Source organism: Chrysoperla carnea (assembly GCF_905475395.1).
Source record: "Chrysoperla carnea chromosome X unlocalized genomic scaffold, inChrCarn1.1 SUPER_X_unloc_13, whole genome shotgun sequence".
NCBI classification, from domain to species: domain Eukaryota; kingdom Metazoa; phylum Arthropoda; class Insecta; order Neuroptera; family Chrysopidae; genus Chrysoperla; species Chrysoperla carnea.
In genome coordinates this window covers 4,052-13,086 of record NW_025408078.1, presented here as the reverse complement: position 1 = coordinate 13,086, position 9,035 = coordinate 4,052, and the positions used below count along the sequence as shown (strand labels likewise).

Below are 9,035 nucleotides of genomic sequence, written 5' to 3'. Positions count from 1 at the left end.
GCCTGTTTAAATTTATCGGATGTATTAAATATTCTTTAATAAATTTACTAAATATTTTAAGTAAATTATTATATTTTCTTAACCTCCAAAACCATACAAAGTACGACCTTGTCGTTTTAATGCATATACAACATCCATAGCTGTAACTGTTTTACGTTTTGCGTGTTCAGTATATGTAACAGCATCCCGAATAACATTTTCAAGGAATACTTTAAGTACACCACGTGTTTCTTCATAAATTAAACCAGAGATACGTTTTACTCCACCTCGTCGTGCTAAACGACGAATTGCAGGTTTTGTAATACCTTGGATATTATCACGCAAAACTTTTCTATGACGTTTTGCACCCCCTTTTCCAAGACCCTTTCCACCTTTTCCTCTGCCAGTCATTTTAATAAAAAATTATTTACAATATTTTAACGAACGGATAACACGTGTGTTAACCTCACAAGTATTGTAATGTATGTGAGCGCCGGTACAATTGTGCCTTTTTATATAAAGCATTAAAGATTTTTTAAGCCACGCCTATACAATTTGATTAGTCCATACTCTGATAGCTATCCAATAGGATATGACAACAAAAATTTTGAAATTTCATATAAATATAAATACAACACATTTATTTCGCATTTAAACATTTGACTTTGTAGTATCAAATTGTCGAATATAATTTTTAAAATTGTGTGTTTTTTTGTAAAAACATTATTATTTGAAAATGGCTAGAACCAAGCAAACTGCACGTAAATCAACTGGTGGTAAAGCACCAAGAAAACAATTAGCAACGAAAGCTGCACGTAAAAGTGCACCAGCAACTGGTGGAGTAAAAAAACCACACAGATATCGTCCTGGTACAGTAGCTTTACGAGAAATTCGTCGTTATCAAAAAAGTACTGAATTGTTAATTCGTAAATTACCATTCCAACGTTTAGTACGTGAAATTGCACAAGATTTTAAAACCGATTTACGTTTCCAAAGTTCAGCTGTTATGGCATTACAAGAAGCTAGTGAAGCCTATTTAGTAGGTTTATTTGAAGATACCAATTTATGCGCAATTCATGCAAAGCGTGTTACAATTATGCCTAAGGATATACAATTGGCAAGACGTATTCGTGGAGAACGTGCATAAGCGTTTTAAATGACAATTTAAAAAAAAAAAAAACAAATAAGAAATATTTTCGGTCCTATATATAGGACCAACATATATTATTAAATAAGAGTATATTATTTTTATTAAAAAATATATATATATATATATATATATATAAATTATTGAAATAAAATTAAACATTATTAAAATTTTGTTATAATTATAAGCGATTGCTATTTCTAAAAATAAATAAATTTCATAAAATTTATATTATTTTATATTCATTTGAAATATTAAAAAAACTTCTCGCTTTAAAGTAACCATGATATGAGTTATAAATGCAATAAAATTTTATACAAAAAATAATATTTATTTGTTGACGAATAATATAAAAGGTTTACATTTCTAAATAACATATATTTATATATGGTGTGTAAAAAAAAAGAAAAGAAGAAAAATAATTTATATTTTTAATATAAAAAGGCAACCGCACACAGTGTTCCCAAGCGGTCACCCATCCAAGTACTGACTGTGCCCAATGTTGCTTAACTTCGGTGATCGGACGAGAACCGGTGTTTTCAACGTGGTATGGCTGTTGCCAGTAATAAATGAAAATTTTTACAAATATATATTTTTCATAAATATCATTAATATTAAAGTATATTATTAAAATTTTCAATGAAGTAATCAATTTAAATATATACTTATTTATTATACCATATATTTTAAATAAAAATGCAACCGCACACAGTATTCTCAAGTGGCCACCCATCCGTGGTACTGACTGTGGCAAATGTTTCTTAACTATTATTTTATAAAATATTTATACAAAAAATAATTTACTCTTATCAAATATTAATTTGTGGCCTGTATTAAGGCCTATGTTATTTTCATTTTTTAGCAAAAATAATGAAATATTTCAATATATTATTAAAGTAACAGATCATTTCTTTTTTGGTGCTGCTTTTTTAATTTTTGTAGGAGATGATTTGGCAACAGAAGCTTTCTTAGCTTTTGGTGCTTTCGGTTTACGAGCAGGGCTACTTTTGGCAGCGGATTTTGTACTTTTTGCTGGTTTTGCTTTAACTGGTGCTTTTTTTGATGCCGCTGATGATTTTGCAGTAACTTTTTTAGCAGCAGTTGATGATGATGGAGTCGCTTTTTTTGCTTTAGGCTTTTTGGCTGCCAATGATGTAGTTGTGGCTTTCTTTTCTTTTGGTGCCCGTTTACTTTTAGCACTCTTTGCTGAACCTTTTGCTCCACTTTCTTTTTTGGATACTTTTGATTTAGCTGAAGAATTAGATGAAGCGGAAGCAGCCAATTTGAATGAACCAGATGCACCTTTACCTTTAGTTTGTACCAAGGCTCCCTCAGTTACAGCAGCTTTTAAATATTTTTTAATAAATGGTGAAATTTTATCAGAATCCACTTTATAATTTGCAGCTAAATATTTTTTAATTGCTTGTAATGATGAACCACCACGTTCTTTTAAATTTTTAATTGCGTTAACAACCATTTCTGATGTACGTGGATGTGTTGGTTTTGAATGTTGTTTTGTACGTTTAGCACCAGAAGCTGTTGCTTTTTTTGTTGGTGTTGTAGAAGCAGCAGTAACCGCAGTTGCTGCAACAGCTGTAGAATTTTCTTCGGCCATATTTTTTTACTTTATAAAAATAATGTATTTATTATAAATATTTAAATGATAAAATATAATAATTCTATCAAATAAAAAATAAAGGTTTTCAATTATATCATTATTCACAATAATATAAGTCCCTATGTAAGTCAAAGTACCATGTAGAAAACACATAAAAATTAAATAGTATTTCTAATTTACTGTCGTAGTAAACATGATTTATTTTTTCAATTTCTATAATATATAAAATAATAAATTATAAATTTAATAATAATATTTATTTTATAAATTAAAATATATTTAATTTTTTTATTAACAATTATTAATAAACATAGTTTAATATTAATTATTTCAATCATACAAAACAATAATATTTTTAAGGTAAACTTAAAAAGTATATATTTTTATTTTTTATTTAATATCGATTTATTATAAATTATTAGTATATAAATAATTAAAAAATTTAATATATAAATATATATATTATAGTATAAGATTTCATTTTTAGAAAAACTTTTTTTGTCAATAATGAAAACGTATTATTATGAAATGTGTTAATCGAACATTGACAAAATATATTTCATTAGAAAATACTTTTATTTATGCATTAATATCAATAATTAACTATTAAATTAATTTTTTCATAATTATATAAAGAAATTTTATACTGATATAAGTATTTATATATTATAATATTTATTTTAAATATAAAAAAATTTATGACAAAATATATTATTAGAGTATTTGTTGAGATTAATATAAGATTATTTTAAATAAGAATTAATTTATATAATTATTAAAATATTATTAATTTTATGTTATGTAATTTTAATAAAAATAAATAATAATAATAATAAATATACAAATTTTTTAACAATTTAAATTTTATATGATCTAAATAATTTTGTTAAGTACGATATGAGAAATCATTGTAAGCTTCGTTAAGAAACTTTGTAATATAAAATAATAATAATAATATTAAATATATAAATAAATAAAATAAATTTGATATATATTTTTAGTTCATTCTGTGTATAAATCAAAGGATACCGAATAATTGGTAACGGATGCGATATATTATAGTATCGAGTATTAAAACATAATATATAAATTTATCTTGTTATTCAAATTTTTTGTTACTTAACTTATGTATTTAGAAAATTTATAATATTATTTATATAATTGACATAAAATCTTATAAATTGAAATTTTATTAATATGTATCAAAAGAAGAGAGTAACGTATTGATATAATATCAAAGGATACTGATTATTTAAATAACGAATACGTCATATATTGTTTGTGTAACGAAGTTCACTTGGCCATCTAGTTTAAAATAACATTTTCAATAGAAAGTTTATATGCTTTGTTTTTTTTTTTTCTTTAATTATTAAAAAAATAAATTGAAATTTAATTCAATCAAATTTTATAATAATTTTAAAAAAATTTTTCCTTTTAAAAAATATTTTGTGATGTTGTGATAATATGTATTAATACAAGTGCATCCTGATACTTTTATCTCTAGTAAAGGTATGAGTATCATGAACAGTTTTGTTATCTAATGATATTATTTTGATAATATTTTGTGTATATTCTTATAATATTTTGTCTAAATATCATCATAATACAATATTATTTTGATAATATTTTATGAATATTCTTATAATATGTTACCTAAATGTCATCATAATATGATGAATTATTTCCATAATAACATATAAAAAAAGAAAAAAAAAAAAAGAATCATTAATTTATAATTATTTAAATTGATTCTTTAAAAAAATATTATAATATATTATTTATAAAAATAATTTTTACTCTTATTTTAAATAAATTTGTGGCCTTTTATTAAAAGGCCTATGATCGATGTATTATTATTATAAAAATTAATGCAATGTTTTTAATTTATGCTTTCTTTTCAGTTTTCTTTGGTAATAACACTGCTTGAATGTTTGGTAATACACCACCTTGAGCAATTGTTACACCAGATAATAATTTATTTAATTCTTCATCATTACGAATTGCCAATTGTAAATGACGTGGAATGATACGTGTTTTTTTGTTATCACGGGCAGCATTACCAGCTAACTCGAGAACTTCTGCAGCCAAATATTCCATAACAGCAGCCAAATATACTGGGGCACCAGCACCTACTCGTTCAGCATAATTTCCTTTTCGTAATAATCTGTGAATTCTTCCAACAGGAAATTGTAATCCTGCTCGGCTTGATCTTGACTTTGCCTTTCCCTTTACTTTACCACCTTTACCTCGTCCAGACATAGCGAATAAATTTATTTAATTAATATTTTTTTTTGTAAATATAATCACACAGATATGTGTACGTTACGGGGATTGTAACATAAATGTTTAAAATGTTATTTGGGTATTTTAATTTATAATATTTATAAAATATAAAACTTTAAAAATAAACCAATCACCTTATAGTATTATTTTTAGCCAATCAGAGAGTAGTATTCATTTTTATTGTTATATCCATCTTCGCGTATATAATACGCTAGTTGTATACACGACACGCTCATACATATACTGACTGGTGTTCTGTAACTATCTGTGTATATTAATTGTTTGTAACAATGCCACCAAAAACAAGTGGAAAAGCAGCAAAAAAAGCTGGCAAAGCTCAAAAAAATATATCAAAGAGTGATAAGAAAAAGAAGAGGAAGCGCAAGGAATCATATGCAATTTACATTTACAAAGTATTAAAACAAGTGCATCCTGATACTGGTATCTCTAGTAAAGCTATGAGTATCATGAACAGTTTTGTTAATGATATTTTTGAACGTATTGCTGCTGAAGCATCACGTTTAGCACATTATAATAAACGTTCAACAATCACAAGTCGGGAAATTCAAACCGCAGTTCGATTATTATTACCTGGTGAATTGGCAAAGCACGCTGTTAGTGAAGGTACTAAAGCTGTTACAAAATATACAAGTTCAAAATAAATAAATCGAAAATATTATTTAATTGATAACATAAAAATACATCAACATATAAAAACGGCTCTCTTTTTAAGAGAGCCATCAAATTTTTTAAATAAGAGTAAATTATTTTTATATATACAAAAAAATAAAATAAACAATTATTAATATCATATTTAATATAAAATTTTATATATTAATAGCTTGAATATATCTATTATTAGTATATCAATATTATTAATTTTAAATATAATAAAGGATATCGCGGAATATATATCGTAAATCAGTGTAATGCAAATGCATTACATTACCTTTATTATTTTCATTTTACATTTACTACTTGTTTATGTACGCTTATAATTATTAGAAAAATATTTTTAATAATTTTAAAAAATAAATGAAATAATAAAAATTTAATAATAAATTATTTATTGAAAGTATAAAAAATGGTATAGCAAAATCTTTATTTTCTTTGATTAAGGCGAAATGTTTTATTAGTTATAAATTCGATAATCTCCTATCGATACTTGTTACTCTTAACTTGTATATATAAAAAATATAATAGTATATTAATTTATAATAAAATTTTTTCAAAAATTCAATAAGTTATTGTAAAATAAAATAGATAATATACAAATTATAATTTATTATTGCAGATATATTACAATAAAAAAAAAAAAAATAAATAAAAATATTTGGTAATGTATGTTATAAACAAAATAATTTGTTGTAAACAAATTATATAATATGTTATATTTATTAACAAATTTATTTACTCTTATATAAATAAAATTAGTGGCTTCCCAAAAAGGAAAGCCTGTTTAAATTTATCGGATGTATTAAATATTCTTTAATAAATTTACTAAATATTTTAAGTAAATTATTATATTTTCTTAACCTCCAAAACCATACAAAGTACGACCTTGTCGTTTTAATGCATATACAACATCCATAGCTGTAACTGTTTTACGTTTTGCGTGTTCAGTATATGTAACAGCATCCCGAATAACATTTTCAAGGAATACTTTAAGTACACCACGTGTTTCTTCATAAATTAAACCAGAGATACGTTTTACTCCACCTCGTCGTGCTAAACGACGAATTGCAGGTTTTGTAATACCTTGGATATTATCACGCAAAACTTTTCTATGACGTTTTGCACCCCCTTTTCCAAGACCCTTTCCACCTTTTCCTCTGCCAGTCATTTTAATAAAAAATTATTTACAATATTTTAACGAACGGATAACACGTGTGTTAACCTCACAAGTATTGTAATGTATGTGAGCGCCGGTACAATTGTGCCTTTTTATATAAAGCATTAAAGATTTTTTAAGCCACGCCTATACAATTTGATTAGTCCATACTCTGATAGCTATCCAATAGGATATGACAACAAAAATTTTGAAATTTCATATAAATATAAATACAACACATTTATTTCGCATTTAAACATTTGACTTTGTAGTATCAAATTGTCGAATATAATTTTTAAAATTGTGTGTTTTTTTGTAAAAACATTATTATTTGAAAATGGCTAGAACCAAGCAAACTGCACGTAAATCAACTGGTGGTAAAGCACCAAGAAAACAATTAGCAACGAAAGCTGCACGTAAAAGTGCACCAGCAACTGGTGGAGTAAAAAAACCACACAGATATCGTCCTGGTACAGTAGCTTTACGAGAAATTCGTCGTTATCAAAAAAGTACTGAATTGTTAATTCGTAAATTACCATTCCAACGTTTAGTACGTGAAATTGCACAAGATTTTAAAACCGATTTACGTTTCCAAAGTTCAGCTGTTATGGCATTACAAGAAGCTAGTGAAGCCTATTTAGTAGGTTTATTTGAAGATACCAATTTATGCGCAATTCATGCAAAGCGTGTTACAATTATGCCTAAGGATATACAATTGGCAAGACGTATTCGTGGAGAACGTGCATAAGCGTTTTAAATGACAATTTAAAAAAAAAAAAAACAAATAAGAAATATTTTCGGTCCTATATATAGGACCAACATATATTATTAAATAAGAGTATATTATTTTTATTAAAAAATATATATATATATATATATATATATAAATTATTGAAATAAAATTAAACATTATTAAAATTTTGTTATAATTATAAGCGATTGCTATTTCTAAAAATAAATAAATTTCATAAAATTTATATTATTTTATATTCATTTGAAATATTAAAAAAACTTCTCGCTTTAAAGTAACCATGATATGAGTTATAAATGCAATAAAATTTTATACAAAAAATAATATTTATTTGTTGACGAATAATATAAAAGGTTTACATTTCTAAATAACATATATTTATATATGGTGTGTAAAAAAAAAGAAAAGAAGAAAAATAATTTATATTTTTAATATAAAAAGGCAACCGCACACAGTGTTCCCAAGCGGTCACCCATCCAAGTACTGACTGTGCCCAATGTTGCTTAACTTCGGTGATCGGACGAGAACCGGTGTTTTCAACGTGGTATGGCTGTTGCCAGTAATAAATGAAAATTTTTACAAATATATATTTTTCATAAATATCATTAATATTAAAGTATATTATTAAAATTTTCAATGAAGTAATCAATTTAAATATATACTTATTTATTATACCATATATTTTAAATAAAAATGCAACCGCACACAGTATTCTCAAGTGGCCACCCATCCGTGGTACTGACTGTGGCAAATGTTTCTTAACTATTATTTTATAAAATATTTATACAAAAAATAATTTACTCTTATCAAATATTAATTTGTGGCCTGTATTAAGGCCTATGTTATTTTCATTTTTTAGCAAAAATAATGAAATATTTCAATATATTATTAAAGTAACAGATCATTTCTTTTTTGGTGCTGCTTTTTTAATTTTTGTAGGAGATGATTTGGCAACAGAAGCTTTCTTAGCTTTTGGTGCTTTCGGTTTACGAGCAGGGCTACTTTTGGCAGCGGATTTTGTACTTTTTGCTGGTTTTGCTTTAACTGGTGCTTTTTTTGATGCCGCTGATGATTTTGCAGTAACTTTTTTAGCAGCAGTTGATGATGATGGAGTCGCTTTTTTTGCTTTAGGCTTTTTGGCTGCCAATGATGTAGTTGTGGCTTTCTTTTCTTTTGGTGCCCGTTTACTTTTAGCACTCTTTGCTGAACCTTTTGCTCCACTTTCTTTTTTGGATACTTTTGATTTAGCTGAAGAATTAGATGAAGCGGAAGCAGCCAATTTGAATGAACCAGATGCACCTTTACCTTTAGTTTGTACCAAGGCTCCCTCAGTTACAGCAGCTTTTAAATATTTTTTAATAAATGGTGAAATTTTATCAGAATCCACTTTATAATTTGCAGCTAAATATTTTTTAATTGCTTGTAA

General features: G+C 25.6%; 2 non-coding genes across 2 annotated transcripts; both read right to left on the bottom strand.

The window, feature by feature from the left end:
* Positions 1-1,568: 1,568 nt before the first annotated feature.
* Positions 1,569-1,687, bottom strand: LOC123303743. The gene has a single exon (XR_006535833.1). It is a non-coding gene; the product is annotated as a 5S ribosomal RNA (ribosomal RNA).
* A 6,361-nt stretch (positions 1,688-8,048) lies between these two features.
* LOC123303737 lies at positions 8,049-8,167 on the bottom strand. The gene has a single exon (XR_006535827.1). It is a non-coding gene; the product is annotated as a 5S ribosomal RNA (ribosomal RNA).
* Between the last annotated feature and the right edge of the window lie 868 nt (positions 8,168-9,035).